This window comes from Ascaphus truei, chromosome 1, assembly GCF_040206685.1.
Source record: "Ascaphus truei isolate aAscTru1 chromosome 1, aAscTru1.hap1, whole genome shotgun sequence".
NCBI classification, from domain to species: Eukaryota; Metazoa; Chordata; class Amphibia; order Anura; family Ascaphidae; genus Ascaphus; species Ascaphus truei.
In genome coordinates, this window is record NC_134483.1 from 273,067,287 (window position 1) to 273,078,104 (window position 10,818).

Below are 10,818 nucleotides of genomic sequence, written 5' to 3' on the forward strand. Positions count from 1 at the left end.
TTTTAAAGAAACAGGAAGCTTTTTCCTCTCTCTCTCTTTCTCCCAAACAGCTTTACTGCCAGTCTCCTTTGTTCTATATTTTGTGTGTGAATATATCTCAAAAACTGCAGGACTCATAGATGAGTTTTAAAACTTTATTTCTTTCGACAATAAGAAGCAATAAGATTCACTTAAGGGCGCTGCCACAGACCGCAGTGCTGTGAGCTGCTGAGCTGTGCTTGTGGTTCCGTCATGGCCGTGCCCAGCAGGTCCATTTTGGCCACGCCCCCCACACCTAAGGCTAAAAATTAGACTTTAAGGTGGTGATTCTATATAGGCCGAAAAACCCCATTGACTTTAATAGGGGTTTTCTGCCATCAGCCGCTTCAGATAGTATAGAATTATCCCCTAAATCAGGGAGAGTGGAAATGCTTGAGCGTTAATAAGCCTGCAATCCCGACAGTGATGAGTTAGCAACGTGTTTGATTTATAACTTAGCCTTGACCTTTACAACAATGCAATTGTAGCAACATTCTTTCATGAATTATTAGTAATAACTTGGTCTTCATAAAAACACCACGGTAATTATTCATTAAACTGTATTAGTGCCGATTCAGGCACTATCACACAGACACTCCAAGTGAAGTCAATGGTAGTTTCTGTGTGGTAGTTCCCTAATAGGTACTATAGCAGTTTAATGAATCACCATTTATTTGTTGTATATTACATGGTATTTGACGTTTCCTGTTGGGAGTTAAGCTTACAGGCATCAATGTAAAAAAATCAGTGAAACAAAATCATTCAATTCTGAACCAAACATAGTCAAACATTGGGGGGGGGGGGGGGGGAGGGGTGGTTGTTATACAGGGGCGAGTGGCTTTCATTTTATTTCAACTTCAATATGGATTGCTATGTGAGGCTGGCGTTTAAAGCATATTGAAGCAATTTATATATACAAGAGTCAACTAGTAGTTTCCTGTAGAACTGATGAAACCTGGTCCCCTGCGGACTTCACTGATTGCTGCCGGAAGAACATAGGTTAAAAAGCATCACCATTTAACTTGTAGGAAGGGGGCCATATGCCTCCTCAACATGTATCAGGATCATTTTGCTGGTTGAGAGGATGAAACACACTTGTGGAACCCAAAAGAGATGTGTGGATGTGCCCTCAAATCATTGTTTGGCTTTATTACTACTAAAGCAGATTTAGTAAACATGTAACTATATCCCTGCTGGTCTCCTGGAACTATATTGTACGTGTGGGTGGGCTGCACTTTCTGAACACACTCTGTACTAAGGAAATGGGGGATATCTTGGCAGCTGAGATAATGGTTTAGGGGTGTCTCAGGTCAGGCCCACACATGGCATACCCGGGAAACCTGATTTGTTTTGTACTACTTCCTGGTGGCATTGACATTTACGTGGAAAATATCTCCTAACTCGCTATAGATATTGATTAAAACCATTTGATATAGAAAAAAATTATAGAAACTATTTTATTTCTGATTTTTAAAAAAAATGCAATTATGAATGCTGCATCAAGAAAAAGAGATCTTAAGAGTATCTGCACATAGCTTAAAAATGTTCTATTGAAATCTACAAGGGATAAGGAGTGATAAAAAATGAGGGGAGCGCTGGTAACTAGGTATGTAACACAAAAGTGCAATACTATGTGGTGCATGTGAAAAATGTAAATGGATAAACTCTTACAAAAACGTAGATGTCCTCAGACTTTGAATATGGATGAATGATTCTTTCACCCAGCGATTTTAGCCTCCTGTATATCACCACTTGGATTGCAGAGTGGGGATCACATATAGAACGAGATAAATAACAGCAGGATAGTGTAGATGGTAAAAAAAGTGTATTATAAGCAAGTAGACACAAGCCAAATGCACACACATTTAAAACCATACAGGTAAGCATTATGAACAAAAGCAGATGTGTGTCATGAGGTTGGATCAGTTCTCACTCTCAGCTCTTCTCACCGGGTTTCTGCAGCGCTCTCCATTGCTTGTGTTAGGGAACCGATGCGCTGTCAGTCCCCCAAACACCCGGATATCGCCACCTCTCCTCCTGTCCAAACAATACAGCCACATGATGACACACAATCCCCCAGCTGGCACGCCGCTCCGACTCTACGCATTTCGCTTTGTCAGGAGTTAGGGAGGAGTGTCTCAGCGAGTACAGGCACAATGTAAACAATGACACCGAGTTTGAATCACAGGAACCTTTTTCAATTCCCGGTGTCGGCTCCTTGTGACCTTGGGCAAGTCACTTTATCTCCCTGTGCCTCAGGCACCAAAATCATAGATTGTAAACTCATCTGGGCAGATTTTATGACTGCAAAAATTCCTATTTGCTGCATACCACGCACTATACTGTATTTGTGAAGCGCTTCGAGTCCCATTAGGAGAAAAGCGCTCTATCAAATAAAGTTATTATTATTAATAGGAATACGAGACAATGGCACAAAGGACTAAAGGGTGCTAAACCGTAAGACATCTTATGTCCCACTCAAGCCAAAGAGGTCTGGGCTTCAATACTGAGGCAAAACCAGTGCAAACACCAGCACCAGAACAATTAAAGAAAATAGATCTCATTAAAAGCAATAAGGAATTTTTCCTTTGATAAATTTGGTGCAATTCTCGTGCACAGGTTTTGCGGCCTGGGGAAACTTTCATAAATGGCACCAAAGGTGCCTTATGGCTTAGTATTGCTTACTAAAAATGGTTCAACATGTTTTTAAATCAGATTATTGGAGGATTCAATGTTATATACAATATATAAACACCCCCAAAAAAATGTTTTGTTTGTCTTTTAGAATTTGTACAGCTTTGTATATATATGATTATTATATATTATAGGCTAAAGCAGTAAAATTCTGGGCATTATTGAAAACCCTGCTCACTGATTGGTTAAAATTCCGGGCATTATCCAATCAGTAATGCCTGGAATTTTAGCAGCTTGCAAAGTGCAGTTTTCAATGTGTTTATTTCCAGCCAATCAGCTTTCAGAACAGCTGAGACAGGGCAGAGGATTGGTTAAAACGAAGTAACAGCTCTGAGACAGGGCAGGGGATTAGTCAGGAAGTATCAGCCACGGGTTGACTCCTCCCCCTCCCGAGCTGACTGATATTTTCTGAGCAGATTCACTTGAATTGGGGGGCGGTGTCTGCAAATAAGTAAGTGGCTGTCTGCAGTTTGTTTGTGGCTGCAGTTTGTGTGTGAGTGTGTCAGTAGCAGTGTGTGTGCTGTGCTGTTGTGTTGTATATCTGTGTAGAGGTGCTGTGTGTGTGTGTGTGTGTGTGTGTGTGTGTGTGTGTGTGTGTGTGTGTGTGTGTGTGTGTGTGTGTCAGCAGCAGTGTTTATGGGTGTAGCATGTGTGTGTGTAGCAGTAGTTTGTGTGTGTGTGTGTGTGTGTGTGTGTGTGTGTGTGTGGAGGTGCTGTGTTGTGTATAGAGGTGCAGTGTTGTGTTTGTGTGGGGTGTGTGTAGAGGTGCTGTGTTGTGTGAAGAGGTGGGGGGGGGAGAGTGCAAAGTTTAGTAAGTGGCTGCAGTGTGTGTGTGTGTGTGTGTGTGTGTGTGTGTGTGTGTGTGTGTGTGTGTGTTGTTGTATGTGTAGCAGCAATTTCGTGTGTGTGTAGAGCTGATGTCTGTGTGTATAGAGCTCCAGTGTGTGTGTGCGTGTGTGTGTGTGTCAGCAGCATTGTTTATGGGTGTAGCATGTGTGTGTAGCAGCAGAGTGTGTGTGTAGAGCTGCTGTGTTGTGAGTGTAGAGGAGGTGCTGTGTTGTGTGTCTAGAGCTCCAGTGTGTGTGTGTGTGTAGAGCTGCTGTGTGTAGAGGTGCTGTGTTGTGTGTGGTGTTCTGTTGTGTGTGTGTGTAGAGGTGCTGTGTGTGTAGAGGTGCTGTGTGTGTAGAGGTGCTGTGTTGTGTGTGGTGTGCTGATGTGTGTGTGTAGCAGCAGTTTGTGTGTGTTGAGCTGCTGTGTGTGTCTGTAGAGGTGCTGTGTGTGTGTGTGTGTGTGTGTGTGTGTGTGTGTGTGTGTGTGTGTGTGTGTGTGTGTGTGTGTGTGTGTGTGTGTGTGTGTGTGTGTGTGTGTGTGTGTGTTGAGCTGGTGTGTGTGTGTGTGTACACAGAGGGGGCGGCAGTGTGTGGATATAGATATCTGCAGTGTAAGCGTATATAGAGGTGGTTTCATGTATTTACCATTTTATTTTAATAAAAAAATCTATTTAACTATACAAAAGTGTCTATTACTTATGAAATAAGCCTACATTTAGCCTATAATAGTAATAATCCCCTCAGAACAGGGCATTACTGGCCAATAATGCCCTTGCTGGGTTAAAGTCCCTCGGCTTCGCCTCGGGCCTTCAACTCTTCCAGCCAGGGCATTATTGGCCAGTAATGCCCTGTTCTTTGGGGATTATTACTTAATTATATAACAACGGTAATACGTTAAAACAGAAAGTTGAAGCATTGAAAACATTTAACTTCTTATTGGGATGACATTGTGCCCTCCTCAATTACCTACAGTATGTAATTCTATTTCCTAGCATCAAATGGGTGCTGTGGAAGCTGTAGCTTTTTATTGTCAAAAAGGTCTCTTGCTCTGTTGATGATGAAACCTGTTCTATTCTGAAAGCCATGGCATTAATTAAATTAGGCAACATTTAAGCTGGGCCCACACAATTTAATAAGTTAAAATCCTATTACGTGGTCTGCTGCCTCTGCAATTGAACAGACCAGGAACTGATTTTTAATAAACTCTAGCAATTACAACAAAGTTGTAATCCTTGCTTCACTGATGTGAAGAAACTAACCACTAACCACACTTCATTGTTGGCATAAACACATGGATAATGTCTTGTGCTTCAGACCTCATTATGGAGAGATAGCATTGGCTTATTAACTGTCCAGCAAGCATTAACATACCCATCTAATGCATTAGTTGTACACATTAGGTTAAGAGAAAGTGTAATCCTATTTTAACGACACATTTGCCATTATACACTGTATTCTATTTTCATTTTCTGTCATGGTTTCCGAGATGGGAGGACACGGGACAGTTACATAATTTCCGGTCTCGGGCCCCGTCGAGGGGGTAGATTTTACTTTTGTTTGCCATTTTTACTCCATATTATGTATTACTTGGATGGGCAGTTCTGATAAGGGGTAACTGGTGTGACTGGCAGTGTCACACGTTATTCTCGTGCTTTGGAGACGGTACAGTGCGCAGAAGCTGCTTTGTGTAAGTGCTCTGCATTCTGTTCCAGTTGAATTACAAAAAAAAACCAGACAATTCTTTTCTACATTTATTTGCAGTAATATGTTTAAATAAAGGTATAGCTTTCAACTGTAAAAGACCCAAATAGGTGAGATTTGGGGATTTAAATCTTGTTTAAACAATAAAAATAAAGTACATCTCAATGGGAAAATATCAAGTCTCCACAAAAAAATAAAAGCAAAACTCCACTAAAGTCTATGGCCCTGAATCAATATGACGAGAAGCAGGGTACTGTACAGTTAACAATGTGTCAGCTTCCAGAAAGTGAATAGAAGATGGTGTGTTGTTCACTATGCATTTCCTGCTTCTCACCATATTGAAAAAGTGTATGAGCACTAATGCTAATGAAACAGATTTCACATAAGTAAGAAGTAGAGACTCGGTGATAGTAAGTGCTTCGGTCAATAGATGCTCTATTGCACACTGTTCTTATAGTCACTGCTAGTGACAAGATATTGGGCTTGATGAAAGCTTGACTTGGTATTGGCAGTTCTTATGTATTTTCTTAATAGAACTGTTTTTAAATATGTCACATCCACTAATTAAAGCCAATAAGAGCCAAGCACTACAAGAGGAGTGCTGATTAAAACCTTGCGTCACACCAGCTAAATTAATTAGCCTCTACCACAGACCTCCCCAAATCCTCCACTGAATGGTACTCAAGGTCTGTCTGCTTAATTATCTCCTAACAAAGTGGTGATCATTACTTCAGGTATTGATGTGTGACTCATATTCCTAGAAAACCGATTCACCAAATATTGGATAACGTCAAAGTTTTTGCAGTAATTGGCTTAATACAAATTGTAATTTCCTGTATCTTTATTTTCTCCCTTTTAGAATATAAAATGTGCAATCATTCTTAAATGTGTAAAACAAATACTTTTTAAACATATGCACTAAACAGCAGGCTTACAATAGGAGTGTTTTTTCACCATAAAAAAAAAATACAAAATGGTGCTATGAATAATTTTATATTTAAGCAGTTCAGCAGTTGATTCCAGACAAAGAAACAAACAAACACATCCTGTCATGTTATATTGAGAGAGATGTTTTATTTAGGTGAAACTCCAGGCAGAGTTTCTTGATTGCTACGCATGCATGCGTGTTTCCTTTAGTTCACTGGTTCACATACATTATTTACTGGATAAATGGATTTTGTGACGATCCCATTACCCATTTGTACAACAACATAATTTGGAAATGAGCAATATGGGCCCTATGCCTAGCGTCTTCATTTGGAAACCCTGACGAGTTTCACCGGTTGGCAATGAGTTTCACTTGCGAATGTTGCGAGGCTTTTGAAATGTAAAAGGTGTGACCTTTTTACCTCAAAAACTTGAAAGCAACATATATTAAAAACTTTATACTGAGGTACAGGTGTTGTTCTGGATATCTCAGCTTGGAATACATTAGTCTGCAGTTCAGTTTCTGTCTGTTCCACTTACTCTCTAAGAGGGTAATGCAGATCTTGGGATAATTAGTTTCCTTCTTAATGCCAGATGCTGCAAGCTCTGTTTAAATCAGGGATTATAATGTTATGTTACCTAAAACAGGAGCCGACGATATGTTTCGAGTTAATATGATATCCTTATTATCCTAATTATGTGCAAAAATAACGTCAAAACGACATCTCGTTAGCATAGACTTAAGTCACATTATTGTAGCAAAACTGGGCTTTTACAGAAGTGCAGAGGAGAGGTACATAACAATATTGTACAGTATTTTAAATATGCTTCGGTGTAATAGGGGTAATGTCAAGTTTAGGTAGAAGAAGCTGATTGGTTGCTCAGGGAAACGTGCATCGGGTCACAGGTTGTTGCGTGACGTCACGCGCCTAGGAAGTCTGCCGCGAGGCAAGGGGAAAAACAAGCGGAGTTAAAATTTTGAAATTGTGCTCTGGGGAATTACAGGGGCCGGGACTACGGTATATATAGCTACTATGCACTCATAGACAAGCCCTTGCTTATACTCATGTCCCCACCATTTTCTATCTCCTTAATAGCCACAGAGCCAATTTGGCTAGACAGTACCTAACTACAACCTATCTGTTCTCTCCCCCACGTTTACACCCACCCTGCTATACCAAGTGCCTGTGCAGGCTAATACAGGACTATCTTTTATATATATAAAAGATCAGCAGCTCCATCCAGGGCGGTCCTGAGCGCCTAAACCGGCCCCCTTTCCCCATTGGTGCAGCCGAACGAGCCCTCGTCCTGTTTGGCTGCACCATCACGATCCGTGCTGTGATTGGTTGGCGGCTCCTGCTCCATGTAAAGTATAGCCAGCGAAGGCTATGTAAGGCCGCGTCCCCGCCAGCGCTGAGCGGGCGGTGCTTGCGGCATCAACTTACATATATATATGTAAGTTTCCGCTCACGTGGCGCGCGCGCGCTCCTGCACACACGCTGACCCGTGCTCGGTGCTTACCAAAACAAAAAAACTATACTTCCCCGCGCACTCGGCTGGCCCGCAATGCCGCCCTCCCTGGACCCCCCCCCCCCCTCGCGCGCTTGCGTAAATCGGAGGACACCCGGCGCTCATGCATGGAGCGCTCTCCAAACATGAGCGCGCTCAGCGCCAGCAGGGCCTTAGCCTAAGGAGCGTGGCCAATCAGAGAACCAGATCATCTCCAGTCGATCGGAGACTCGGCTGGCGGGCTTTTCGAAAGTGTTTGGAATAGCACTGAACTTGACGGAGAAGCCGGAACATCTTTGGAGCTGATCGGAGACACGGCTGGCGGGAGATTCAAAAGTGCTCTGTGTGGAATAGCACTGCGCTTGACCGAGAAGCGCCGGAGGAGACAGGGATGCGGGAACATCTTTGGAGCTGATTGGAGACACGGCTGGCAGGAGATTCAAAAGTGCTCAGTGGAAAATAGCACTGAGAAGCCGGGGAAGAAGAGGTTCAGGGCAAACCTACTGAAGCAGGCCCCTGCACCTAGTTTAGGCTAGTTTCTTGTCCCCAGGCCCCCAGTTGGTGAGTGTTTCACTGTGTTTATGTATTTTGTGTGTTTGCTTGCTTGCCACAATAAACTTTCGTTTATTCAATTATTGTGTCCTGTCTGGTGATAGTGATCCCGGTGGTTTAGGTGTTAAAAGTTCTGGTCCCCTGTGACAATGAGACACTAGCTATCTATCCAGATAGTCTCTTCATTTTACTTTAATATCAATAAAGGTTATTTTTTAAACTCCATTCATTTATCATTTGCAAAGGTGTGTGCCGCTACAGGGATCTCTTTCTCTCTCCCTGTGCCGACCACCAGTTGTAGCTAACACAACCCCCGGGCAGCACCCTCTCACACTCAATATGTAGTGGCCGAGCAAAGTATCCCATACCCTTATATTTGCCAAATTTAGGTATACCTTAAATCAGAGGAGCGCAATCTTTTTCCCCTGCACCCCCCTGACGACTGTCCTGCTCTCCGCGCACCCCCCTCCCTCCTCCTTACTGTGGTTCCCGGCATCTGGGCGTCACTTTGACATAGCAACGCAACGTCACATGACCCCGCGGCGTCATTTCTTGCCGCTTTGCCATGGCGACGCGTCTCCAGATGCCGGCTGAACTACGGTACAGTTTACAGAGGCCTTCGCTGCTTCCCCGGCACTTATTTTAAGTGCCTTCGGGAAGCGAGCGGGGCCTCTGTAAACCCGGTGCCGCCTGCAGTTAATCTCACGCCCTCCAGTTTACGCACCACTGCCTTAAATAACGTAATGTTAAGTCCCTGCATTAACTTTAATGGATAGAAAATGATATAACACCTCATTTGAATATACTTTTCATTATCACTAAAGTTCGTTATAGATAACGCTATGGTCTTTACAGGGGAAAATATGACAACTTTAACTTATTGTCCTTTGAGGTTACTGCATTATTACTAACATGAGGTTGACCTTGGGTTAACGTCCTGTTGAGTGGCTTAACAGAGCTTTGAGCATCTGACACATAGTGTGAAAGTGGTAGCACTAAAAAAAGGGGGTACAAAATATACAAAAAACTCAAGTACAACAGATGGGTGCCCTTCTGCAATGCATGTGCAAATAATTATGGCAACGCTGAAAATAACAAAGGCACAACTCAAACAAGAATACTGCAAAAATCTATAGTTACATATTTATTGAGTAGGCCAACCTTTTTATCCACACCAGATCTTCCTCAGGTCCACTGTTTTGCTCAAAATGTATTTTACCTAGTAACATACAGTAACTTAATACAAATGTTAACTTTATGTTGTCTTATCAAAATGTATCACTATGTTCAAATAATCATAAATAAATTAACTTTAAGGGTTAGCCAATATCTCGAAAAAATTATCACATTAAGGAGTTCTTTGAGAAAATACTGTATATTGTAATGCCAGAAGGGGGAGGAAACAAACTCAACAATGTGTTGTTGACATCATAGTATTGTTTACAGTGTGAAACTACTTAAATTCTCTTTGCATAGGCCCAGAAAAAAAAATATTTTTGTAGACAAAGAGGTCTACTTTAAAAGTTATGGCTATTTATCGAGGCAAAAGTAGATTTGGGGGCAGAAAAAGTTGCACCTGATTTAGAGAAAAAATAATACTATTGCCGATACTGTTTTTTTGTCCCAGAATTGCACTGCTTTTGCCTTGATACATAAACCTCTTTATCCCTACACTGACCAACATGAAGTAATGGCAGTGGCATGTTTATAGGGGATAAGTCTGGGTGGTTGATGTCCTTTTCACAAAAAACAGACCACTATGTATTTAAGAACATTGTGTAACAGGTAGTTTGTAAACATGGTAAGATGAAACTTGATTGATCTCACTGTGTGTGAGGCAGGCCCTTGCCAGGATCCCTCTGGTCTTCTCCTTTCTCCAGACTGATCCTCTGATGGAGAGGAGCCAGGGTAAGAGTATAGAGGGATTATTGGTGGACAAGCTCCCACTTCCCATGGACAAGAAAATCCTTCCTACAGTAGTTTCCTATCTTCATTAGAAACCAAAAACAGTACTTTAAGCTTTATTACATTTCTAAATGTATCATTAAAAATGGTTTAGATGGGTTTGTTTTTTTTAAGGAGACACTTACAGTAGGATAAGTCCTTTAAGAGGAGTAAAAGAATATGAATTCACTAAACTGTGGGACCCAGGCAGCTGTTATATATGGGTCTGAACCTTTACAATAATAATAATACTGTATTATATAGTGCTTTTCTCCCAATGGAACTCAAAAGCGCTTCACAATTTTATCATTTTTACAGACACAGTCCCTGCCCAGAGGATCTTACAATCTATTTTTTGGTGCCTGAGGGAGATAATGTGACTTACCCAAGGTCACGAGGCTCCCCTGATTCATACTCAGTGTCATTGTTTATAGAGTCAGTGTCTTTACTCACTAAGCTACTCCTTCAGCCCTGAGCAAATCTAATTTATGACAGTGATATGTCTAAAGGTGGTTGACAGAAAATTGGATTGTCAGTCTTGTTTTCTTCATCCCATCAATTTTTTTTGAAGTCCCTACTTGTTTTAGATAAAGGCATCGATTCAGCAAAATGATGAAGCAAATGATTAGGTAACATAACCAAC